We start from the raw sequence: 27,011 nt of genomic DNA on the forward strand, positions 1-27,011 counted from the left end.
AAAAATTGTCAAAAAAAGTTTCTTCTAAAAATAATTGCTAAAAAGTTTTGCTTTTAGAATTCTTAGCTGTTGATAGCAGATGTGAATAGAAAAATTTTGGAAGCCCCCCCTCCACCTTTTCCTCCTTGACCTCAAAATTATCGATGGGAAAAATTATCGATATTTATTTTGTACCATCACTAAATAAAATTGGTAAAAAAGTCGTTTACTCGAAATTGCGTGGTAATAAAAATGTTGTGGAATGTATTTAATGTATTGAAATCATTCAAAAAAAAAAATAAGTATATCACATTTTAATGAAAAAATTATTTACTTGAAGTAGAAAAAAATTTACTCCAAAAATTGGAATTTTTCTCTCTCAAAATATGAAATTTGGACTATCAGTGGGTGACTAAAACGAACCACTTCTATAATGTCATCAAAAATACGATTTTTTGAAAATGGAAATTATCAGAAAAGTATTATAATTGAATTATTTTTGGATTCATCATTCATTTCTAATGAATTTTCAGATCAATTTTTCAGCTCTTTTCTGCAATTATCTAACATTTTTCCTACTCAAAAGTTTAAAAAAAATGATGATTTCTTTTAAAGAACTCAAAAATTAAAGCCTTTAAGAATGATACATTTTTTCAAAAATCTGTCTCACAAAAAAAATTGGGATTAAATTTATTTTGAAAATCTGGGATGGCAGTGGTAAAGTTGAAGGGTTAGAGTTCATCAATCCAGTTTCCCATAGTCATCATTAATCAGATCTTTTTCAATTTCTTAACTGATGAAAAACAGAAAGTGGGCTACATTTTCTTGATTATAACATTTTTTTGAAATTTTTGAAATTTTTAAGTAAAGAAGAACAAATGATTTTCAAATTTTGCCACCTTTCAAAAAATGAGTGCAATATCTTACGATTACTCTAATGTTGGTAATAACTAATGAGTTTGAATCCAAAAGATCATGCAGCTTTTAAGGATTTTCAAATCTCAAAATTGAAATTCGTACGCATTTGGCTTAGTCCTGATTCACACGCCCGTTTATTTTTCAATGCGTACAAAATGATCGCCTTGGTTGAAAAAGTGGATCAAACCTCCCAAGATGATGAAATCGTCATCAAATCAGCACCTCGATCGAATTATTTTTCAATTTTCGCAATTATCAATCACGTGTCTTTCGTACGTGCCACAGAAGCTCTATTCGCAATTATTGATGTGCCGTTTTGATAATCTTCAATGATGTTGTTCGGTGTTGAAGGAATCATTGAATACGAATAAGAAGGGACCGAGGGATGCTGCGATGACATGGGGAAAAAATTTATTTCATCGCCAAGAAGGAGTAACTAGTGAAGCACTCTTACGTCTTACACATATGAAGATACCATATTAACACTATATAAGTTATAAGTGATAATTAATAATTATAGTACAGCGACTCTTTCAGTATAGATAGACAGAGGTACATACGGTACACGCGGGCCACCACAACAGCATTAAGAACGGTGGCAATGGCAACAGGTATACATAAGTTAATGTTGTTTAGATCCTTTTGTGTGTGCGTAAGGAAGGGAAACTCGTTTTTGTTGGATATTTACGAGTAGGGTTAGGTATCTTGTTGTATTGTTATATGTGGAGTAGCGTGCAAGGTTGAAAATATTAATTGTAATGGTACTAATGTTATTAGTAACGCATAATCTGATAATAATAGCAATAATTGATGAAAGAATGCGATAGGTTTCCCTTTTTTTTTCTCTCTAGCTGTGGTTCGTTTAATTTTTTTTTATTTATTTATTTTTATATATATTTTTTTACCTTTTTGTATATGATATAACGGTGGTGATAACGCGTACTATACGAGAGTAAATTTATCGTTTATATATTAAATATTCGACGGCGGTGGCGTATAATTCGCCATCCTATAGAGGTATTTTTGCTGCTGGACGCGAATGGACCCGCGAAAGATGGTCACGTAATTTGTAAATTGATGGAAGCAGCGTAATTACACCGGTAGAGGTGGCCTGTGTTGAGCTAAATATTATGCTGCGGATCGATTGTGAATTTTAAATAGTAATTTTTGTACCGGTACACAAAGTAGCACTTTTCACAGTTTAATAGATGAATTGATTGTGAGGAACGGTAGTGAGAAGGAGGAGAGAAGTGGACCATGTCGCCGAAGTTTGCAACGTTTAATCGAGAGCCTATATCGCTAATATGAAAATTACCCCGGTATACATGGAAGAAATGACCGTGTGTAAATTGTAAATTACGATTATACCGCACACATGGTAACCAACGTCATAATCTGCACCTTATAGGCTTACTTGGTAAAATTCACTATATTTACACAAACCGACGAGTAATTATTTAATACGCCGTCGTTCGTTGCGATGTAGGTAATTAACCGGCTGATTCTTATTAAAGATTTAATTTTCACTAACCCTATCCCTGCTGGAACCTCGAAAGGTGAATTATTAATTAATTTAGAGAAACGTTCTGGCCGCATATTTTGGAAAATGTCAAATGCATAATGCTCTATATATCCGATCCACGTAGTCGTATTTATATTTTTGATAAAAGTGTGAAGTTAATTTACAATAATACGTATACGAGGAAAGACCCTTAACCACTTAACACGTTTACTACCACCTATCTCTATACCTACTGTTGTTCAATTTATCACTGAAATAATAACTCTCTAGGTGGTATACTATACAAATGCCGACGACGATGCCGCATGAAAAGGTTTACAGTCTGGCCCAGTTATTTGTTAAGTACCTATATATTTAGTCCTATAGATGAGCATTACCTATGTATCTGTGTATAATGCACCATACGTGATAAATAAAAGGGATCGACATTCGGATCACCCAGTTTTCGAGTACACCACCGAAACGAATTCAATCCTGGGGATTTTCAAGTCTCTTTGCTTATTCCGCGTCTCTGAAGAAGTCTGTAAATTGAAATTTTCTAGCTCGATAGGGAGGTTTTGTTCGTATCCTATTGTTGAAGTTGAAGTTGGATTTTTTTTTGGTACTGTGTGATTGATTAGGTTGTTGGGAGAATCGAACAAAATCACCAAAAAAATTAGTGTACTCGTAAAAGATCATCTTTGGCTTTTTTTAAAAATTCATCTCTGAAGACGTGAAGAGCGAAAAAAATTGAGGGGATTTTAGAAACTTTGAGTTTATTTATTGCTGTGAGTTTGTTTATAATTTTGAATGAAAATCTGAAAGTGAAACTTGTTTCTTTAACTTCATAGTTTTCTTTCCATGAGGTGAGTGATTCCACGTCAATTCGACCAAGAAGTGGTTAGGGGGTCGGCTATTTTTCTGAAATTTTCCCTGCGGAAAGACCTTCCGAAGGGATGACCAATGGCGCAAATCGCAGCCCTCTAACCCTTTTTTAAAAGCTGCTAGGGGGTGTCAAAGTTTTCAGTAAACTTGAAATATCATCCATTTCAGCAGTGCATTACTCGATAATCGCGATACCTACCAAAATGGAACTTTTCCCAATAGTTAGAGGTTTTGAAAGGCTTTTTGGTGATATCATAAAAATCAGTGTTGCCACTTTTTTTCGTACGAAAAATTAGCTCGAAAAGTTTCAAAACGTAGTTTTCATATCGTTTCGTCTGTCAAAAATTCTGAAAAAAATATATTATGGATAACTTTTCATGCTGAACAACATTATTAAAAAATTGGGATGGCATTGATTCGTAAATTCGATTTAAAAAAATTGAAAAATTGCGAAAAAATGCGATTTTTTGATTTAAAACATGAAAAAAAGTTTTGATTGGTGAAGTTGACTTTTTTGACCCCTATTTTTACGTATCCATTGAAAAAACCGAAAACTCCCTTTCACTCAATAAAATGAACTCATCACAAAAAAATCAAAATCCGAAAAAAATTCAATTTTCAATTCCAAACATCAAAAAAAGTTTAAATTCATGCAGTTGTCTTATTTTGACTTTTTTCTGACGTATTTCATGAAAAAGTTGATAAAAATTACAATCATAGGAAAAAAATTTAAAATTTGTTCATTTTTTGAATCTTTTCAAATTTTGATTTTTTTGTGATGAGTTCATTTTATCGAGTGAAAGGGGGTTTTTCAACTTTTTCAACGGATACGTAAAAATAGAGGCCAAATGAGTCAACTTGACCAATCAGAACTTTTTTCATGTTTTAAATCAAAAAATCGCATTTTTTCGCAATTCTTCAATTTTTTTAAATCGATTTTACGGAATAATGCCATCCCAATTTTTTAATATGTTGTTCAGCATGAAAAGTTGTCCATAATATATTTTTCTCAGATTTTTTGAGAGTCGGGACGATATGAAAACTACGTTTTGAAACTTTTCGAGCTAATTTTTCGTACGAAAAAAAAGTGGCAACACTGATTTTTATGATATCACCAAAAAGCCTCTCAAAACTTCTAACTGTTGGAAAAAGTTCCATTTTGGTAGGTATCGCGGTTATCGAGTTATCCACTGCTGAAATGGATGGTATTTTATGTTCACTGAAAACTTTGACATCCCCTAGCAGCTTTTAAAAAAGGGCTAGAGGGCTCCGATTTGCGCCATTGGTCACCCCTTCAAAAGGTCGTTTCACAGGAAACATTTCACAAAAATCTCCGACCCCTCTTACCACTTCTTGTTCGAATTGACGTGGAATGATCCACGTGTTTTGTTATGATAAGCTGAATAAGAGATTATAAAATCGATCATTTTGGTAGGAAAAAGATGAACAGTTGGTTTCTGACTTGAAAATTCACTCGATTTGAAAAATTTGGCTCAAATTTGGTGATCACTGCAGTACACTACATATGCGTATAGACTATAGAGAGTAGGTATATATTTTGCTGCTGTTCACGAATACTTTTCTCTCTTTTCTTCCACAAAAGTGTAGGTATGGTTTTTGTAATAAGGTTATGTCAAAACTAGTGTTAAATTAAAAATTACACCAGTATAACTAACTACATAGGCTGGGCGAAATAAATTAATATGTAAATTTGTATATACACGTCGACAAGTGGCATAAATAATATTTTGTACCGTAATACGCGTAGATTACATCGTGATTGCTGAACCGAGTACGTAGGTATATTTTTTTCGAAATTAAAAAATATTATGGTCGCGCACCACGAACGCAGCTCTCGGTATTAGGTCGCTTGTCATTATCGAGGGGTTTGTTGGACTGAAATGAGGTTTTACATGGCATGAAAAATGGTTCTAAAATTTAGGCACATGTGTGATATTGTACGAGTATAAAAATGTGTTCAGGAGTAGGAAGTATGTGGATTGAAATTTTGGAAGAGGTTTTGTATGCGGTGTGTAGAGTTGAAATGAGGTTATGAAATTGACACGAGGTAGGGTCCAAAATAGGATATTCTGTTGATTGGAATTTTAATTCAGAATTCTGAACTTTGATCATTTTTCAGAATTTAAAGGGAATATTTGAAACATTGTGATGAAATGGGGTAAACAATTTTTTCGAAATACGTATTATCATAATGATGGAGAAATTGATAAAAAATTCTTAGAATTTTGTGCTTTCACGAAAAATTTTTGAGTTCGAGAAAAGATCAACCTAACGTTAGAGTAAGAATTGAAATTGATCAATAAATCAGAGAAATATAGAGAAAACTGGCATTTTTGTTTCAAAATCTTCTCAAAGGCTTTAAAATTCCATACAATTTTGTTGGATATGCCTACAAAAAATGATAATTTATGAATTGAATAAAAAAAGATTCGAAAAGAAGATTTGCTTTTGAGGGTTAAAATGTGAAAAATTCTTGACCTTTGGGAAGGAAAAGGGAAGAAGAGAAGTTCCAATACGTCCTCAAGACTAATTGGCCCCCTGTTTCCACCCTGGCTACAAATTGGAGCCATCCTGAAAACAATTTCCAACAATTTAAGCCAAAAATCGAATCAAAATTTGCATTTTGTTTTCCATTCCGCGTAGCCTATTAATGTAAGTACCAATCTTCCAAAATCCTTTCATTCAACCTGCTGGACACACCACGTACAAGTATACATGCAGGTATAATGTGTACGGTACAGTCGGAATATTATATTACTTTTTTAACAAACGTATATCCGCGTGTTACTACAGCTCGTCAAAAGTGTTATATATGATTGGCGCCATACGATGATGAGAATTAAAAAATTTGGGCGTGTTTGCTTTTATCATTTGGTTGGCGGCGTTCTCATGTCTCATTTATTTTAACAACTTGCAACCTGCCTACTCCAGTTTATTTTCCGCAGTATACAGAGACCGACATCGACATGTACCATTCCCGGTTGTACGAGAGCAATCTCCGCCACCTTCCTGCGATACAAATGATGATGTATTCTTGGAGACTTCGAGAATACTATATGTACGAGTATGTATGTAGATGTATGTACATACTAAAGTGCATGGTGCAGTAACTTTTTTTTTTTTTGGACAATCTCGATGTTAGGTGGAGGATGTCCTAATTGGTAACTTTGGTCTACCTACCAAAGTCTGGACCAGATGCCTTCGATTGTTCAATTACGTATAAGTGAGAAGAAGTGGAATAGTTCAAAAAACCTGAATTCTTTTCTAATTCGGGATTTTGAAACAGCTTTGACAGCTGAATTCATGATTTTTCTCAATCTGAATCGTTAATTTTTCGAAGATTTTTCAACTCTATATTATTAAAAATGTAACTAGGTATGGGACGTTGAATTAGATTTTCCTGTCATGTATAAAAAAACAATTTCCTTTCACGTTTTGAATCAATAGAATACCTAACTTCCTCCTTTAAAAAAAAATTAGGGGTAGAATTTTCCAAAATTTTCAAAGTTTTTGAAAAGTATTCTGAAATTTTCAAATTTTTCAAAATTTAAATTTTCCAAAACTGTTCAATTTTTTCAAAATTGTCAATTTTTACTTATACAATTATTTTAGAATATTTTTAGTTGAATTTTTCAAAATTGTCAAAACTTTTAAAACTCACATTTTTTTAAATTGTCGAAATTTTTTTAATTGCCTTGGGATTTTATTTTGTAAATATTCATACAAATTTTTCTCAAAAATTTCAACCATATAAAAATTAATTCATATAAAAAAAGTTGTTTTAATAGGTACCTACTTCTTTAATTATGAAATTTTAAAAGCTTTTGCCTTTGTTTCGTTCGGAACAATTTGCTTTCCTTTTCTAAAATTGAAATTTTACCTTTCGAGTCGAGTAGATGATTGCAATTCGCCATTAAAATTTCTGAAATGTCAAATGTGCCTCTCATAAACATTTTTCTGATACTCGGAAATTCCTGGATTAGTCAGTTGAGAATTTTCTGATTTCCTCCCTCTCCACCCCACCCCCTCTTCCAATTGAACTATTTCTTTGCCATGTCCCTTATTTTCTTTTTCAAGCACATCGAGGGAAAAAATATTTATAATAGCAATGAGTGAATAATTTGCGATTAAGTGTACCTATACCTACACTACTTTATTCTATTCATAACTGGCTACAGTACATTTTCAAAGTTACGTTAAAAAGCCCTGCCTTTTGGTAAAACTTTTCAATTCTCGCTCTCTGCCAAAATAGCAAAAGAAATTTACCTTTCATAGTCAAAATTGCCAAATAGTCTCATTTCTTGCTATAGAAGTTGCCGTTTTTTCACAAAAAAATTTCGAAAAGTCATGATTTTTACAAATTACTCGAGAGTCCCGGTTTTTCGCAAAAAAAAATGCTGAAAGTTTCCCTTTTTAACCAAAAAATTGGAAAATATTCTCTCATTTTCAATAAAAGTTGTGAAAAAGTATCATTTTTTTGTTAATAATTGCCAAAAAGGTTTTGCTTTTTGCTTAAATTGTCAGCCTTATTTTTGGATAAAAATTGCTAAAAATTCACTTGGTTTTTTGTTTTTTCCCCTTAAAATTGTCAAAAATTACAAAAAAGTGTCGTTCTTCTGCTTAAAAAATTCAAAAAAAGGCTTACTCTTCGCATCGGGGAAAAAATACGAAAAAATTAATTTTTTTTATCAATAATTTCTTGCTGATTTTTTCCTTTCAATTGTCAAATTTTTTCTTTTTAAAAAAATTCACGCAACTGCTAAAAAATTTTACTTCCGTTTTTTTTTTTTTTTTTTTTTTTGAAAATTATTTAGTACTTAATTAGGTATAGTCTCTTTTTTTTGCCAGAAATTTCCAAAAAGTAGATTGTCAATTTTTACCAATAATTCCTCAGAAAGTCTCACTTTTTTCTAAAAATTGCACAAAGTCATGCTTTTTGCCAAGAATTGTAAAAAATCCTCGCTTTATAATAAAATTGCTAAAAATCGTTGTTCTTTCAAAAAATTCCAAAAAGTTTCTTTTTTTCAAAAATTGTTCAAATAAATATATGTTGTTTTTTTGCTAAAAACTGTCAAAACCCCCTTTTTTGGTTAGAATTGCCATGGGCTCGCTTTATTTCTTCTATTTTTTTTTTGACAGAAATTTCAAAAGTTTTCACCTTGTTGCCAAAAAATGCATTTTTGCATTGCCGCCAAAAATTATCTAAAAATCTAGATGCAAATGTCAAAATAGTTCAACCTTTTAAAATCAAAAACTAGAACATTACAAATATTTCAATTTGAATGTTCTGGCCTCCCCTCCCCCCATCAAAATGGTTTGATTGAGTTTTGTCAGTGTCATCATCAAAAGTTTTATTTTATGACGTCCGGCATCTTGGCCTTTAACGTCTTTGGTTACTTTTTCGTGCTTTTTATAGCCACTAAAATTATTATTATTATTATTATTATTATTATTTTTTGTTGAAGAAATGGAGTACGAGCCCTATATACCTATAGGTTGCTTAGTCAGGACTCAGAACTGACTGAAAAAGTACAGAAAACTGGCCATCTAAAAAAGCTCGTTAAAATAGAGACACTTGCTTCATTTTTATGGACGCCCTCGACTTGAAGTACAATGTAACACATACCTACCTATTATACCCTACACCTATTTCACTTGTGTATCGATGTGGACCATGCTGGCAAAAAAAAATAATACATAACCAAATGGCTGTACAACGACAGACTGGCGCGAATGTATACTGGTAAAGCGGCGAGCTACAGGTTGTAATTACACAAGAGCTTATGTATATGTACACAGGTATATAGTGCCATGAAGGTATACATGGGCTGGGACAGTGCCAATATAATACGAGAGGGTATAATTGAGAGAGATAGAGAAGACGGAGCGAGCCAGGGGCAAAGGGAACACGTAGCTCAATTATATTTAATGTTCCAATTACTTTGGTCTAGTGAACACAAATCTCAACAAGTAATAAAGTTTTGAAATATTATCGCAGACTGTCCAACATACACATATAAGAGTGTACCCACACCTACATACTATCCATACCAGATAGTACACTGGTACCTATATGTAATGTCGTATTAGGTGTACGATTTTCTTCTCATTTTTCCTATGCTCAAGTCAGGCTGGGCTAGTCTGGTCCCATCATCAGGCAGATATACGAGTATGCCAAAAAGTACGACCATAATGAAAAATTTATACACTTATCGTGCCACGAGAAGTGGGCATCTCTCAGGTAGGCGGGAAGTTGTGTATTATTAATGGCATTTGCACGGCGACCAAGACAGTGAATTTCGCTGTAAAAGAATTCATCGGGCTTGGAGTTTTATCCGCGCACGTTTCACGTATATTAGTAGGTATATGAGACGCCATTTAATATGCAAAAGTTGGAAAATCTGAGTTGAAATATGACACGTATCAATTACATCGGTGACAGCAGCCGAGACTGTGGGGTGAGCCGAAGGGTAGACATATAAAATTCATGAGCGCCCACCGCACTCGCACGGCCGCTGTAGGAGGAAGCACAGCTCAAATCGTTACAACTTATATGTCGTCTATTTAATCGCACGAAATGTTAAATAATTCACAATGTACGTCGACTGATCGATAATACATGTTAATTCGAAAAGTACCTCGAGTGCGGTGTTCGTCCACGTACACCCCCCCCCTCTCTGCAGCGGTGATGGCAAATCCCTCAAAATAACGTTATTCGACTCGCGATGGTGTAGGTTTTTAGCAACCATTGTTATTCGCTTTGGACAAGAAAATGGCTCGTATACGTGTATTATACTATGTATTGGAGAGCTTATATAGGTTTACTTTCTTCAACGACAATGACACGTATAATATTATTATGTGCGTATGTAATGTATGTGGAAGAAGAATACATATACGAGTACATTGAAGACGAACGAAGAAGATGGGTGCGCGAGAAACTGTACAAGACTACAGAGAAAGACATAGACCACGAGCATTGTACCATGTACGAGTACTAGAACGATGGATGGATATTCGCATCATAATACATATAGATGGATAGGTGTGTTTGTATGCGCGTATAGGTACCTATATGTGAAGATGAGAGGTGATGGGAAGGGTTAGGTACATGAAGGTACATTCATAGTACACGATATAGGACATGAGCCAAGAACAAATTACGCTTGGATGCATAACAAGTTACACGCAGCTAGGCCAGGGTTGGTGGCGAAGAGGAGAAGGTGACCACAGCCAGCGATGAGGACGACTGCGACGACGCCGATGGTAGCAGAGCAGCGAAAAATACACACATAGGACGCGGTAACGGGATGCGGATAATGTCATTATATTGTATCTGCTGCTGCACCGCTGCTGATGCGATGTACTTATTAATCATTAAGCCTATAACAATATACACAAACATAGGGAATAGAATAGAGATATAGACAGAGCATATCAGTATGTGTGCTACGAGTCCATGAACTGAAACAACAACAACAATAACGCATCCAGAGATCGCACACGGTGTATAATTGTAGAAAACATGGGCGTAACAGAATCTCCAACTGCAGTTAGAGCGATATGCCACAGCACCGTATTTAAAATCGAATATCGTACGGTTGGCGCGACAGTCGCCATTTTATTCTGGACTACAGCGTGATAAATTCACGTGTAACGACAACCCAACTCCAACAGGCAACAGCGACGCTGGGACATGATGTAAATCGAACGCACGACTGGTCTTCGAGAGAAGTCTGTGTGGATATTGAAATCTAGTCTATGGCCTATACTATACGTAGGTCTGAAAGTTTGTAGAGGTGCTTGCCTAGGTTTACCTATACCTACCTTATAATAGCATAAATAGTCGCAGCAAAGCCGTGTCTTGTGCGATGTCTATAAACAAGACGTCGTATAACGATATCGATAAATCATGGAAGAGTTAACTCGTACCTAGTAATTTTGTAGTACCATAGTACATATATACTGTATGTCGGTATTTTATCATCCTACTAAGCGCCGCCAGCCAGCTTCAACCTAGTTATGGAATCGTCGAGTATACCTATATAGACTAGAAGCAGGTGACAGATTGTATGATATATCTTGAATGAGATAAGTAAGAGTAGGTATACTGGACTCACTCGAGCATCCTACCTGGAGACCTGTACGTGTGTTGAAAATCTCTAAAGCATGCAGTTTTGAAATTTTTCTTCGTCTCGAATGTGGAAAAATAATTAATTCGCGAATAAGACGTACTCGTTATACGTGTGTTTTTATGCAGATCTATTTGTACAGTGTGTCCCTAAAGTGCTATGGAAAATAGATAATGGTTTCTGAATATTGTTAATGTAGTTGAGGTGATTTGGTAAATGGGCCAGTTTGTGAAAATCACAAATTGTAATTTTTTCAAGGAATTTAGAAAGAAATAAATTACGTTCAGTAGCCTAATATGGGCCACAAACCATTCCCCGATGATTTGCAGTGCTTTCTGGTGGGAAAAAAAGTAAGATGAATGTCTTGTAACAGAGAAAACATTTGTGCAAAACAATTTCATCTTGGACGAAAAAACCCAAAAAAATTGAAAAAACTGAAATTAAAGTGTGAAAAGATGTTTATGAGTTTCGTGTTTTGCTCGGATTTTTTCTATAGGTACCTAAAGGTACGTAGACGTTCTTGAGTAAATGATTCACCATTTTCAAGCTCAGTTAATGCAGTAGAATTTCTACAAATTTCCTTAATATGGACCACAGCTGCATTTGTGAATTGGAGTGCAGAAATTTTGACATTTTTCGAGTTGATTTGTGAGGAAACAAAAATTTGAAGAAAAAAATATATCCTAAATAAAAAGAAATCCGGTGATTTGAAAAGGTCAGAGCCATGTAAATTTTCTTTCACTGAAGATAAAATCCATTCGTGCTTTTGGTGAGGTGAAGGTGGCTACCATCTGAGCTCATTTAGGTAGGGTTGGGCAAAAGACTTTTTTTCAACTTCAACTCTGTGTGAACTCTTCGTTTGATTCTTTTCAAAATTGAATTGAAAAGAACGTTGATGAATCACAGTCTTTTTTCGAAAAGTTTGGTCAAACTCCTTGAACTCCTCTCAATTCTTTTTTCAAAGGTATAGTTACCTATTTCATATTTTTGCATTTGATCATCAGAAAAATACTTATTCAACTCAGCAAATGGATTTCGAAAATTTCCAATCGAGAAGTTGAATCAAATAATTGTGCTATAGGTATGATTTTTGAAAAAAAATAAATGAATAATGAATTCAATTCGTCACTTTTTTTGGAAATCGAGGATTCCCTCAATTTCCTTAAAATATTTTGTTCTTCTTCAAAGCCAAATCACCTAGAAAATTTTCCAAATTCTTTCTTAAAAATTTTTTGGGACTCATTAACTATAAGGAAAAATTGAACGCATTATTTTTTTTTGACAATTTCGACTGCTCATTTCGGGCCATATTGTAGGAGTTTCAGGTTTCAAAAATTTCATTAAGAATTTTAAATTAGGCTACTTAATTAGTAAAAATTGATAAACACTGATATTTTTTAAAAATTTTGACAAAAAGGAAAATTCTCATGTCTTTAAGTTGCAAAAAATTTCCATTCTGGATAAAATAAAAATTTGTGTAGAGAGCAGTCGTAAAAATTTTGAAAATTTATTCATTTCATTTTGGAATTCGAAGTGAAAAATGAGATGTAGGTAAGCATCTCTTTTCAGTGTAGGCTAAGAGTTTGGAATTTTCAGAATCAAATTCCAAAAATTCTTAAGTGAAAATTTTTCCTAATCAGTATAGCCAAAGTTGTCAAAAAAAAAAAATTCAAAAATTCAAATTTTCTTTTTCAATCGTTTAAACTTCATTGAGAGCGTCGAGCGTCAACAGTTTTGAATTTATTTTCGAATTCGATGACTCTTTTTTTAGATGATGCTTCACAGTAGGGTTAAGAAATGCATTTGTATGCTATGAAATTGGGCAAAAGAGTTGAAAAATGAATCTAACTCTTTAAAAAAGTCATCAGTTTCGAGTTTGATTCTTTTTTAAAAGAGTTGAATTGACAGAAGAGCCAATTCCTTTTCAAAAAGATTTTACCCAACCCTGCATAAATTCTAAGCAAAAAATGAACATTATTTGTCTGTTTGATTTTTTCATGCCTTGAATTTGAAAAGAATAAAGAATTGGAAGCAAAGTAAAAGTTTCAAAAAATTATGTTTTCATCCCCACCAATAAATTTTATTCCTCTTCGGTGATAGATTTTTCAAAAATAGGTTCCAAAAAATGCTGATTTTCTACGATTTTACGAATGTGCTCGATTTCTGTCATAATTCTTTTTGAAAATTCTTGATAAAGATGGAAATGAAAAAAAATTTTTAAAAAGTTTTCACCACATTAAGTGTGATTTATTTGCTGGTCTGCATTTTAAAATTAAAAATTCTCATGCAATTAAAATAGTAAAAGAAAAGTTCCATCTACTTCAAAGTAACCTGGGAGGCATCCCAATCGGCTAAGAAATTTTAAATTGAAGCTAAATCAAAAAATTATGCAAAAATACATATTCAGCTAAAATTTCAAGTGCTGAAGTGCATTTTTCGATTTTTGATGAATTTTTGAATATCACATTTGAGCAAAAAAAAAATGACGTAGAAAGCTGAAATTTGCTATGTGCCTTATTTTTGACTACTGGAATCAATTGGAATTGGTTTTGAACTCTAATTTCGACATACTGAGGCGATTTGGGGCGTTTCTAAACAGTTCTGGAGCCTTCGGCCTCATTTCAAAAATTCTAGATTTTTAAAAAACGCTATTAGAACCGTTCAAATTAAATTTTATTACAAATTAACGCGATTTGTACTCTTTAGAGACCCATTGTGAATTCATGGAACCATACTTTTGACACCTCCGTTGAAAATATCGTTGCTCAAATCATCTCATAATTTTTTCGTGACTTTTGGAGCATACTGTACTACCCATAAACCTACATCATATTACCTTTATACAGACATCGATTGCGTCAATATTCAATACCGCGTAACGTAATTAACTAATGAACTGTTACAACTTGCTCTATGATCCTGGCACGATATCCATAAGTAATCCGAACTCGATCACGAATTAAACTCCAGAGCACGACCGACGATGGCTTTATAGGAGAAAAAAAATCAGAATTTAGCTCCCTTTTGCGCAACTGTACCTATCTGTCTGTTGGTATACCACATGAAAACTCAATCCAAGCTGTTGTATCATTTTTGTTGTCATTGAATGTTGAATTCAGACATCTCAGAGATAAGACATCGACATCAAAAATAATGCACAGCACAGGTAGACCATAAGAAGGTAAAAGGTGTCCTATGTTTAGATTAGAATAAGCACTAGGTGAGTACTTAATACTTCGAAAAGCTGTAGTGTAGCCTACCTTATAGTACGTTGGGCTTGGTGCTCTATCAGCAGTTATCGTGTTATGCAAAATTCTTGTTAGCTTGTTATTGTTCTTTGGCGTATTTTGTGAAAGTGTTGATGCGGAATGGTGATAAAACTTGAAAACTTTAAAACGCTATGTTGCGTTCGTAGATCTACTACTCGTAGCTAGGTAGTAGGTACACCTATAGTGAGTTTTCAGGTCATTTTACGAGCAGCCCGGGCCGAGCTGCGAGCCTTTGTTGAATTTTGAATTGCAGTTTAGATTTATGCCGACGCTACCGAGCCACATCGCGCCTGATTGAATGTAGCGATTGTACAATACAATGATGGGAGAATTATTTCACCATGTACTATACGAGCTTCCCTTCGTTGAACCATTTCGCAACGATGATGAGATCTTTCTTATCGAAAATTGTCGGAGGCTTCCTGTTTTGTGCGTCGATTTGATAGATCGCTGTACCTTGCCCAATTGCCCATATAGCCTCTCCAAAAGAGGCGAAATTGCGGAATCAACACTGAAAATTTCTCTCCCTGACAACTTCCAACCAAATTTTTTTAAACAAGGGATATTAGAAGCTACCTAAAGTTTAAGAATTTATTTTAGTGGTGGAAGACCTTCAGAATTAAAAAAATCTGATTTTATTAACAATTTTTTCCAACCAAAAATGGTCAATTTTGTAGGTCAACAATTTTTTTTCTTGCTATAATTTATCATAAAAGAGCTGAACTGCCTCATTTTGACACGAATTCAGCCCAAAGTCAATTTTTTCAATTTTTGATAATTTTGTTTTAAAAATTTATTCGAGTCTTTTTGAGAATCTCTGCCCACCCCCTCCTATCACCCCTTCGAGCCAAAATTCATGTCTCTAGACTGGCTCGAGTTGGGTTCAGGCCAATAATGAAGTTTTTTGCAACAAAATTTTGGAAACAGATCACTTCACTCAGAAAAAAAAGCTAGATACCAAAGATGCTTTTTACGATCACCTTTAGCTGAAATTTTCTTAAATTCCTCTATCACAGAAATCTGAAATAAAATACTCAATTTCTGAATCTTTCAACTTCCTATTAATCATCTAAACTGACCACACTTCCCAACTAATCCAAACTCTGGACCATATACCACTGCATTGGATATTTTTTCAGCACCTTATTTCTCATATCCAAAATAGCGTGCACAACTGACCAAAAGCACAAGCAACATAAACCTATTTTCGCCGAGAAATTCAACCCCATGACTATTCTTTTTTTCCATTCTACATAGGAATAAAAAAAAATTCGCGTTTTATTCGCCCATATAGAAGTGAAAAAATGAAAAACGATCACGCCACAATTACACATAAAAATTGAGCCATTATTCATTCTGAAATCGATGCACTCCTTTTACCTGCTCGAATACCCTTATTATAATACATACGTACAATTTTTCAATTGACTCGTTGAAATAAAAAAACAGCACATGAAATATCCAAATCCAGCCAGCGACGATGATGCATCGATCCATCACACATGGACAACACGGCATCACGATAGTTCATAGATATATAGTCGTGGTTCTCGTGGCCGAAAAACGATCACCAAGATAATACGTATACGTACGTAAATGTAGAGCCTTTATACCTAAACCTATACCAGTTACCAGGAAATAAAAACAAACAGAGGACGACGCTAAAATATTGATTAACTTAGCTAAACATGCACATACGGTCGCATGCATATTTCAGTTTCCTTTCCAATAAAAAGGGAGCTACAAAAGCTATAAAGTTTATGTTTCGAAAAACCACGTTTCGTATGGGTACCTAAAAACCTCGTATATCTATCCCTCAAACTGAATATAACGTGGTGGCGGAGGCAACAGGATTTTATATTTGATTACGATAATACCCACTCTGTGGCACATATAGTGGATACTCGAATCATATACATAAACGCCCTCGCACAAAACATCGATTTGTTTCAATGTGAAAATCGCCTATATTTCAATGAACAAGAGGAAGACGTGCAGGAAAATACTTCGTGATTTTTAAACGTAGGTACCCTACCCGCCACCTAGGCGATCACACGTGGATAAATATTGAAAATAAATAGATATCGTATGGTAAAATACATCATTCAACTATGTATACTATACGTATGGTATAAGAGTACATATAGCGAGTTAATAATATTTGTATTAGTAGTACAAACGAATTAAAAACTTGTTATCGTCGAATAGTTGTTAAAAAGGGATGATTCCGAAGCGGTATATAATTAATCATTTTTAAACGTATCAATCATCGTGAATTATATCCACTTAGTGGAATTCTTGTTAGGCTCATTAACTCGACTATACGCACATAAATGCCATAGGTACATGTGTATCTGTCATGCGCCGCACACCATTCATAGCTCCGGTATACAACTATAGTAGGTATATCGAAGACTATATTCACTATTTACTTTCCAATATATTGTGTATGTAATGTATCTTCTCCATTGAAATATCTTCTCGTGTATTCAGAATGCATTATACATGGTACCCATATTATGCGTAATAATTTTGCATCACCTTAAGCATTTTTTTTTCTATATCTGGACCCACCGCGGAGTTTGGTAAATTATGAGAAGCTACTATGCATTGAGATTTTTTTTAATATTCTGAAATAATGTTGATTTATGAGCCGTAAAGGACGAAAGTTTATGCAAGAATATTATTAATCGTTTTTTTACAATTTTAATGGCACAATTTGTGCAGAGTTGCGGGGAAGCATAGTATGTGTGTGCATTTTTGATAACTCGATATTGAGAATTATGCACAATTTTTTCCAAGTTTCAAAAGTCTGACAAAATGTCAGAATTCATTGTGAATTTTTCCTAAGTTTTTATTAGTCTGACATGATTTTAAGAATTTATCGCCCAATCGTGATTTTTTTTCTCTTAAAAGACAGCCATAATTTGGAAAGTTTCATACAAAATAAAATTTTCTTAGAAATTAATATGATATCAGAAATTCATACCTACTAAGAATTTTTTTCTTTTTTCAAAAGTCAAACAAAATGTCAAAAATTCAGAACTTGATCCAGTTTCAAGCAAAAAACAATTATTCGTGATTTAAAACTTATCCCTTCAAGAGGAGATTTGTCACCAATTTTTTCTCTGGGAGGGGGAGGGGGATTTTCTCTTGAAATTTTATTAATGAATTTATATAATGCTAGTCACTTTTTTCAGCTTTTATCCATCAGTGGCAAGATAGTTTTTCAACTCTTAGAATTTTCTTGGGAGAGGAAAGGAGAAGAGAGTACTGAACAGTAAACGAAGCATGCAAACATAACAAGAAAAAAATTACATAAAAAAGTTTTACAGTATTTGAAAATGAGGAACATAATTTGACTCGAAGCTAATTTAGGTACTCAATTTGAGTGCAGTTTTGGCATCTTGCAGCTCATCAGTATAGGTTGTCACTGAGTACTTCACTCATGCAATTAAAAAAAACAAAACAAAACAAAAAAACAATGAATTGAATTTTCAAATGTTAAACAATCTGTCACCTGTGATCAAATTCTGAATTTATTGTTCTCATTTCATCACAGGTCCTTATCCAAAATTTGCAATTGATCGTTTTTTTTTCAAAATTCCAAAGATTTTGGGTGAAAATTACGAAATTCCTTGACTTTTCCAGGTTTTTCAGATGTGAACAGGACACCCTATGTTTGTCAACATAAAAATGATTGTTGTTTTTGAGTTTTGTGTGCCAAATTTTGATTACATTTCAATGGGTCATAAAATAAGTTTTAGCCGGCGTTGCAGAAATTCACAAAAAAAAATCCATTTTTAGAGCTTAAAATTTTAATTCTGAGGTTAAAAATCGCAGTTTTAGGGGCCAATATTTTGAATCATTATTTTTGAATTCCACGCTAAATTTTAATCTATTCTGAATTTCTGATAGGTCGCAAAGGCATTTTATCTGAAAGGGTTGAAACGTATTTTTTTAATCGACAGGGTCCTGGCTTCATCGTGCAAATCAATTTTTGAAAATGAGACAATACTTATGTTCATGTGAAAATTTTCCAGCTCCTCTTTTTGGAAGGAGAAAAACATAATTGTTTGTTATACCTCGAGATATGCTCCGAATTCCAATCCTGCTGAAAGGATCATCTCAGCAATTGGTTCCAGTATTCGAAAGTATGCAAGTAATAAGCAGAAGTCTTGGTGTCGAATCTTACCTGATATAGGGGAAAAGCTCAACTTTACAGTGAGTTTAGTTGCTGGCTGCAAACCATACGAAGTAGTTCAAAAAAATTGGTTCCTGACAGTTTGGTCGATATTGTAATGAAAAGAAAACTTCCTGAAATCTCAATCAAATCATCTCCAAAAATCATTGAAAAAATTGAGATCGAAAAATTGAGTACTTCAGCAGATTCCACAAACCTGTTTGATTAAAGGTTGATGACCTCGTCTTTGTGAAGAATTGTGTGATCTCAAGTAAAGGGAAAGGAATCTTTGCTAAATTGGCAAACCAATGGAAAGGACCATACATGATCATCAAATAGAAGTTTGTGAATGTTTATTGTTTATGAGCTCGGAGACGTCAATAAACCTGGCTACATCATTCGAAAAAATATCTGTCACTTGATCACTTGAATAAATATGATGAAAGCACAGATGATCCAAACCCTAATGATCATTCTCCAGCTTCGTAATTGAAAACCTAATCTAATTCAGCATTAGAAGATTGACTTTGTAACTGATGTAAAATGTCAATATGATCAAACTTTGGCTGTTTGTTGTGTACGTAGAGCTTACTTTGTTCACAGACTGATAATTTCATTCTTTGCCAGTAGTATTATTGAAACTTTGAAAATCCTTATCAATTGAAAGCCAGAGTTAGCAATGTTTGCATTTCTTCAAGCTGATCGAATACCAGAGAATTCCAGCGACAAAAAACTGGAGTCCAGATGGTCTATTGATCATTTTGGATTGAAATACCCTTCTTTCAATTATTTACTGATATCCTCAAATTGAAGAAGGAAAATCTAATAAAATTCAACAACGATTGAAAAATTGAAGGAATAAAATTTTTGTTGTTTCTTCTGCGCTGCAGTCATGTGAAATTCAATGATTTTTCATTGATTCAAAATCGATATCAGTGATCTCAAAATCTTACTTCAAATGATCTGCGTCAATTTTACATGTAACATCTGCATCAACTTTGCACCATCATGACTTATTCAGTCAACATTCCACAAGATGGGGGAGGGAGGGGGGTAGATAAAGCACCAAAAAGTATATTATTTTTAATCGATGGTCAAGGTATCATTTCATTACACAAAAGTACCTTAATTTGTATTGTTCGATTTTCAACCATAGTGTTATGAAAAAAATCGATTAATGGTCTATTGTAAGTGTTAGTTTAGTTTAAAGAATGTAATCGCGATATAAAGATTATCTTTTTCACGGTTTGATTTTTATACTTAGCACTTTGTATAATGTTAAGAAAATCGTAAAAGGTTAAAATGCCGAAAAAAATCGAACCGTTGTAAAAATTTCGAATATCTACAAGTATAAGCACTTTCACCTACATTCGTATACTTACCTACGTACACTTAGCTCTCTGTATACATTTGAATAACCCGAACGTAAAGCGTCGATGTAGGTAAATGTGTATAAGTTGTAAGATACGGAGGGTTGAAAATTTCACGAAAATGTACCCTTTTATTGTGTACATAAAGGACTCCAGAACGTATGTTTGAATTCACATTAGGTATTTGAAATAAAGTGGGAGTTTCTTCCGGTCGTGTAATAGGGTCTGGTTAATCTTTTATTAATTCACGTTCATTCGATGTTACCAATGGTTATTGCATTTTTTTTCCGTACGATTCGTGCGTATGGTATAAAGGTTGGTCATAGTACAAGGAAAGTTGTCTGTGACAAGAGTCTCGGGTATACTCGGGAAGTTGAACAGAACGCCGACGAACTGCCGTTACGTGATCGAGAAATGGCAGGGGTATGGGGCAGCTGGATTGGGAATTTTTTTTTCTCAAACGTATATAAAAGGGTCAACGAATACCATGCCTGTGTTTCGTCTGTGTATTCTTTTATTTTAAAATTAACCATGTATGAATGAACGAACTTGAGTCACATATGTATGAATTCGTCTCTTGTGTGCTGGGTTGGTTGCGGTTTTGATGTTTTTGGCACGATTGTGTTCGTTTGGAAGGTTTTGTGGGGTGGGTAACTGGTGGTGATTTTATATTGGGTCCGATTTATATTCTGAATTGAGTGAGAAAATTACCCTGTTATATTTATGTTTATTTGTAACCGTAGAATTTTTTTTCTTTCAGGATTCATTCGAGATGATTTTCACGATGATGTTTCCAATCGAAGTGATCTTGTCAATTTTGATTTTTGGTAAGTTGAAAAAATACATATTTTTTGGGTCATGCTCAAGTATCTTGATTTATGAAATATGCCAGTATTTTGAAATCAAGATTCTATTTTTGAAGACACCAATTTTTGATTTTTTTAATCAATTTTAAGGACCCTCTTCACCATTTAAGAGTGATCTTATTACACCAAACTCTTCATTTTGAATCCACGACGACGTCTTCTTTTCTTTTTTTTAGTCATTGTGGAACATTTTTTGAAAATTTTTCCTACGTTTAAGACTCAAGTTATTTTTGTACAATAACTTCCATTTGACATTCACTACGAACTTCTTTCAAAACAAAAATTACCTGTAATAAACAAATGGTCTCAGTTAATAGAAAATCAACTTCGAAGACGAAAGAACATTTGTCAGGTGTTTTTTCAAAATTAAGACTGCACATTTTTACTCAAGTTTGCGATATTTAAAACGTACAAAATGTGGTTTTAGGAAGAAAAATAACTAGATACGCCTATAAATTGTGAACAAATATCCATCGCAATCAACCACAATTTTTAATAAACACTCGCAGGAGGTTTTTACCTACTTGAGACTATGCTTACGATTACGAAGCTACACTTGACTATTTTTGGAATTGAAAAATTATCTAGGTATACTTTGGAGTTTTTCAAAGTGTACGAAGTTGTGAATATTTTTATGATACTATATCATCTTGACTTCTATACACCGCACCAACTTCATTAAAAACTGCATAGATAAAGAATAAAAATAAAATTAGATCGAATTTAGAAAAAAAAAAGGAATTCCCTAAATCGTTTAACTTCTTTGTAATGCATTTTAGCGAAACGCCGTCGGCATCCAAATAATCACTATGTGGTGATATTGGTTTGTTGTGGTCTTTAATGTTGTAGGGTGTTGCAGAAACGTAGCATGGTGAGCTTTTTCGGCTCCCATGCTGGTTATCTCGATATCCCGCTGATTGCTGTTTAGAAATCTTAATTAGGTGTTGAATCTTTCACCTGCTGGTATTTAAAATCATCTATTTAACTCTGCAGGTAGTTACATATTAGGTAAAGTCAATTGAAAAATTCTCCTATGAACATTTCTAATGAGGTTTTTAATTCTTTGTGGGTCTCCAGTAGCGGTTTTCGAGTGAATTGAGAAAGATACTGAATTTTAAAAATTTTTAGTTTAAAAAAACTTGGACGTCATTTTTTTCAAAGTTTTTGAATATGAAATTTTTGCATTTTTGAAATTGAAAATGATCTTTCTCAGCAATTTGTGCATCTTTCGAGCTCGAATCACTTCTATTCGATTCGACGACTTGGGCCCTTTGCTGGCAAAATGCCACGTATATTGTTTTCGATGTGCACAACTGCAGTTGAAGGGCTGATTAAATTTATCAGTGAAAAAAAGGCCTATGGGTAAAACTTTAACCAACTCATTTTGAAAAAAAAAACAGAAATGAAAAATTGCTTGTGGCCTCCTACATTAGGGAAATGGCAAGGTAATCTAATCAGAAGAACCCCCTGCAAGGCTGCGAGCCAATAAGGAAAATATTTATCATTCAAAAAATTGTTTGATGCCATAAAAAAGCTTATATCAATTTTTCATTCGTATCCAAAAATTCCAAGAGTTGCAGTAAACTGAGTAATTTGAAAGCAAATTCAAAAAATTTTTTTTGAAAAAAAATCTACAATCTTGTAAATTAAGAAAATTGGTTTGAAAAATAATTTTTTAAATAGACAGACACTGAAAAAAATTGCAGCCTATTCATTTCAACTCGAACCCTCAAAATTTTATAATTTTGTCAAATTTATCGTGTTGATATGAAATTGTCAATGTTTGTTTACTAATAATTCAAAAAAAAGTGGTTAAGTATATTGCAAGATGTCCTAAACTTCTCGTTGGCTAATGAACGTTTTGTTTATATTGAGTATGCTATAGGGCTGTTGTTCAAATGAATAGAGTGTAATTAAATACCTCTTTGGATGAATAGACTGTAAATAAATACGAGGTATGTATATCTTAACAATAACTAAGTAAGACAAAGTGCTATAAGTTGATCTCGATTGATTGTATGGTGACAAAAATGTTGATCACCCTTCATTATTCTCTTATGAGATCCATATGGAACAGTTGGTAAGGTGATCAGGTACCAATATTTATGTTGATCAAGATTTAGTTTAGATCTTTACTTTATTGGTAAATAAATAATCACTTCTGATGCAAATACATTTTATCTGACGGTTCCTGAGTTATTTTCAGAAAACCTTCCCATCTGTTGGTATCTATAAATGTTGCTCAAGTCATTCTGTAATAATTTGCATGCGAATGTGTAAAATATCTATCTTCAATCAGAGTCATAGAATGAAGTAGAGGGGCCATTTGCTCCAGGTCCTGATTTCTTAAAGGACTAAATAAATGTAGGGCCGGAGTAATGAAAAAAAAAATTCAAAAGTAGAAGTGTCCAAGTTCGAAATTCATTGAAAAATGTTGTCCCCCTCCTCCCCAAGAATTGTTAAAAACGAATAATAATTTGATAATTTTTTCTCGAGTGCATTTTTGGAAGGGGGGGGTGCAAATTTATGATCAATTTGAGCCTAATTTGGCTCTCAATAACTTAATCTGTGATTTAGGCTATTCATAGGCATTAGGCATAATTAATGAGAGTAAAAGATGACAATGACATGCATGTAGATTGTAGAGGATGAAATCAATGAATTGAACCCTCTACCAAGACTCAAGACGAATAAAAGAAAGACCACTAAAAATTGAAATTCAAAGCTGCATGTTTTTGAGCAAAGCATAGAGATAAGACAATAGCTTGTAAATTTATCAGGGATCAATCAAAAGAATACAAAATCAAGACCTTCATGTTGTTCTTCTCCCAACATTTTGGACAGCTGTTCAAAAATTATCACAAAAATCGAAATTTATCCATCCTGATCCTGAAATGATTTCCTTGTTGCCTTGATTAGAGTTCAATTTTCAATAAGGGCTTTTGATTTTGAGGATTTATTTCCAATTTATCAGATTTTTGAATAAATTGATCATTTTTCTCTTTGATAACCTATTTTTTTACTTCTTGTGATAAAGAAATTCTTCCACGAGTAAAATTTGAGGTGATTGCCTGAATAGGTAATCGTAGACGCTTTTGAGTATGGTATTTTTAAAATAGAAAATGTCTTGGTACTCTTGAACCCATTTTCATTTAAAAACGTGTTCAGTTTGAGTGAAAACACATTTAGAGGAAAAGGGATACCTAATGTACCTATAGGTATACCTATCTTGAGATGAATTATGAGAATAATACATCTCAGGTTTGATATCTTTAAAGCTTTTTCATGGTGATTTATTCATTTGTTTGAATGAGTAGGCAAGCATATGACAGCTCAGGATGAGGAACGAAGAGACCTTAGAATTGTTTCATAAATATGATTTAAAAATTAAAATATCAAATTACCTGCGAATAGTTGAAGTGTTATAATCTCTGTTAGGTCATGTATCCAAGCAATATCCGTATAAAACACTGGTCGCACATATAGATTTCAACTTTAAAATATTATAAAAACTTTTAAACCGAATAAATGATAATAAAAGAACTATTTATACGTTTAATATCTTATATTAAAGGTATTAAAATCCGGTCGTCGTTGCAACTATGGTATTACTTTTATGAATATTATCAAAAAGAAATCGATCAATTAGATATTAAGTATTGAGAAAAACAAATTGAAAAAAACCACACTATATAAACGCCGCGCAAATTGGCCTTCTTCGATGCTGTTTTATCGTCGTTGGGATTGGTAGATAGATTCGGTGAACCAAAAACTTTTATTTTTTTCAAAGATTACAAATATTTCACCCGAAAACTCGCACAGTTCACCCGATGAAACGTCGCAAAAAGCCGCAAATCACGCCGGCGCATATTCCATGTATCGCAAAATTTCGCGTAAAAGGTATAGGTATCGATATTCGTACTATAAATAGGTTCAGCGAATGTGGTATTAGTGAATCGCGAGGCGATCGAGTAAATTTGTGAAAATTTTCACCGCGGGTAATGCGAAATTTCTTTCGGGGGGGTTCAAAAAACAACAATAACAATAACAACAACAATATTATGATAAAAAAACGTATCGCCCGCGACCATTCGCCGAATCCAACCGCGTTCACGAAACAATCGTATACTAAAACGCGGATCGCGCTTTTCGACGTAGCGTGAGCAGAGCGAAGAGAGCAGTTGCGCGGCGATCGCCCCCTCCCCTCGTCACCTCGTCCCAGTTCAGGTTCTCATGCTCATAACAAATTCAAGTAATGGTGTTTCCAACCTTCCTATGTGGATACACACGCCTTCGTACGGTTCTCTACATCGATGACGATTATTGGTCGACTTGGAAGGATGTGCCGAAACAAAAACTCCTCCTTTTTTTCCTCTCTCGATGGCATCAACTCCATTCTTACTTTAAACACGAGCAATGTGCCGCTTTTAGCTGTTTTTTCCCGATATTCCGACAGTTTTCCTGCTCTTTTCCTCGCTACTCTATACCGACCAAGATTTCCAACACGATGGGAATAGGTTATCGAAAGGAGAGGAAATCTGTGTGGATTGAATGGTGATGCAGTGTGCAGCAGTCTTCTGAAGTACGGTATAGTTCGTGTATGGTGCGTTTTGTAGTTTTTTGTGAGAAAAATTGGAAAAAAAGGTCGAAATTTGGGGTTGTGCTGGGAAATTCTGGGGTATGTGGAGTTTTTCCGAAACTGAAGAGGGAAAATTGGGGGAAACGTTCGTGGAGGGGCAGATGAATGAGATTGGAGAAAGGTTCATTCATTCAGACCTCAGTAATTGCTCATGTAGGCCTTTCCTTTTCTTTTTATTTCTGTCTGAGGGTTGTTTGTGATATCAGAATCCCACCAAAGAATAGGTACATGTCCTCTGATGTGTGATGATAATCTAGAACCACAAAATTCCCTAAAAAGTGGTTGCCACGGGTTAACTTTTGCTAATGAAAATGAATTTCAGAAATTCAAGTCCATTTTTGTCGTTTGTACATAGAAATATTTGTGAAAAAAAATCAAAATTTTCAGAAATTTGTTGCAAAATTGCAGATAGACAGGGCCACTTTGATCTTAGAATAAGTGAGTATGATCCCATAGCAAAATTTATTTAGGATGATTGAATTTAGCTTATTCTTCAACATTCTAACAAAAATGTTTTGATTAATAAGTTTCTATTGTTGATGATTTTTTTCAATTTTTTGTTCATTTTTAAAAAATTTTTGTAGAAAACGTTTTCAATTTTTCAACTTTTCAATATGAAATATAAAATTACTTTTGTCATAATATCCATCAATTCATTTTTCAGTTACCTTAAGTTTTTTTATTTTTTGCCTTATTTTTTCTATTTTATTTTCTATTTTTTTTTTTTTTTTTTTTTTCAGAGTAGGTAATTTTCTTCAATTTGTCAGAAAAGTTGTCAAAATATCATTTTCATTCAATTAAATTATTTTGTCATCCAGGAATTTTGGGCGTATAATGGTCATAAAAGTCATGAAAATAAGTCATGAATTTTGCTCGAAACACACTTTAAAATTTTTTAGAAAGCCCATAAAATCAAAAAAAATTAAAAAAGAAGAAATTTGTTTAAAAAATTAGAAAGATGAAAAAACTGAAATACCAGATTTTTGATCCTGTAGAAATGGCAATTGGCAACCCTGTTCGACAAGTAAACTAGGTGTTATTATACCTAGATACATTACATACAGGGTGCTCAGAAATATCGAGTACACCTAAAAAAGTTTTCTACTAAATACTTTGGTTGGTCACAGTGAATGATAATAATGATAGCACATGATTGGTTGTTGGACTGGAGAGATAACATTCCACCAATCATATGCATCTATTTCAGGTTGTCAACCTATATATTTTTAATGAAAAACTTTCTTTGGG

At 33.6% G+C, this 27,011-nt stretch overlaps 1 protein-coding gene and 1 long non-coding RNA gene across 2 annotated transcripts in view; one reads left to right on the forward strand and one right to left on the reverse strand.

Moving 5' to 3' along the window:
• The window catches only part of LOC135842636 (uncharacterized), an 88,340-nt gene extending 66,753 nt beyond the window's left edge, over window positions 1–21,587 (forward strand). Inside the window, exon 3 of the long non-coding RNA XR_010558162.1 lies at window positions 21,019–21,587. This is a non-coding gene — a long non-coding RNA (uncharacterized LOC135842636). The remainder of the gene's footprint in view (window positions 1–21,018) is intronic.
• The window catches only part of Dll (Distal-less), a 96,328-nt gene extending 71,057 nt beyond the window's left edge, over window positions 1–25,271 (reverse strand). The window contains exon 1 of the mRNA XM_065360184.1: window positions 24,529–25,271. The gene's annotated coding sequence lies outside the window, so the exon portion shown is untranslated. The remainder of the gene's footprint in view (window positions 1–24,528) is intronic.
• Window positions 25,272–27,011: the final 1,740 nt, after the last annotated feature.

This window comes from Planococcus citri, chromosome 4 (genome assembly GCF_950023065.1).
Source record: "Planococcus citri chromosome 4, ihPlaCitr1.1, whole genome shotgun sequence".
Taxonomy (NCBI): Eukaryota; Metazoa; Arthropoda; class Insecta; order Hemiptera; family Pseudococcidae; genus Planococcus; species Planococcus citri.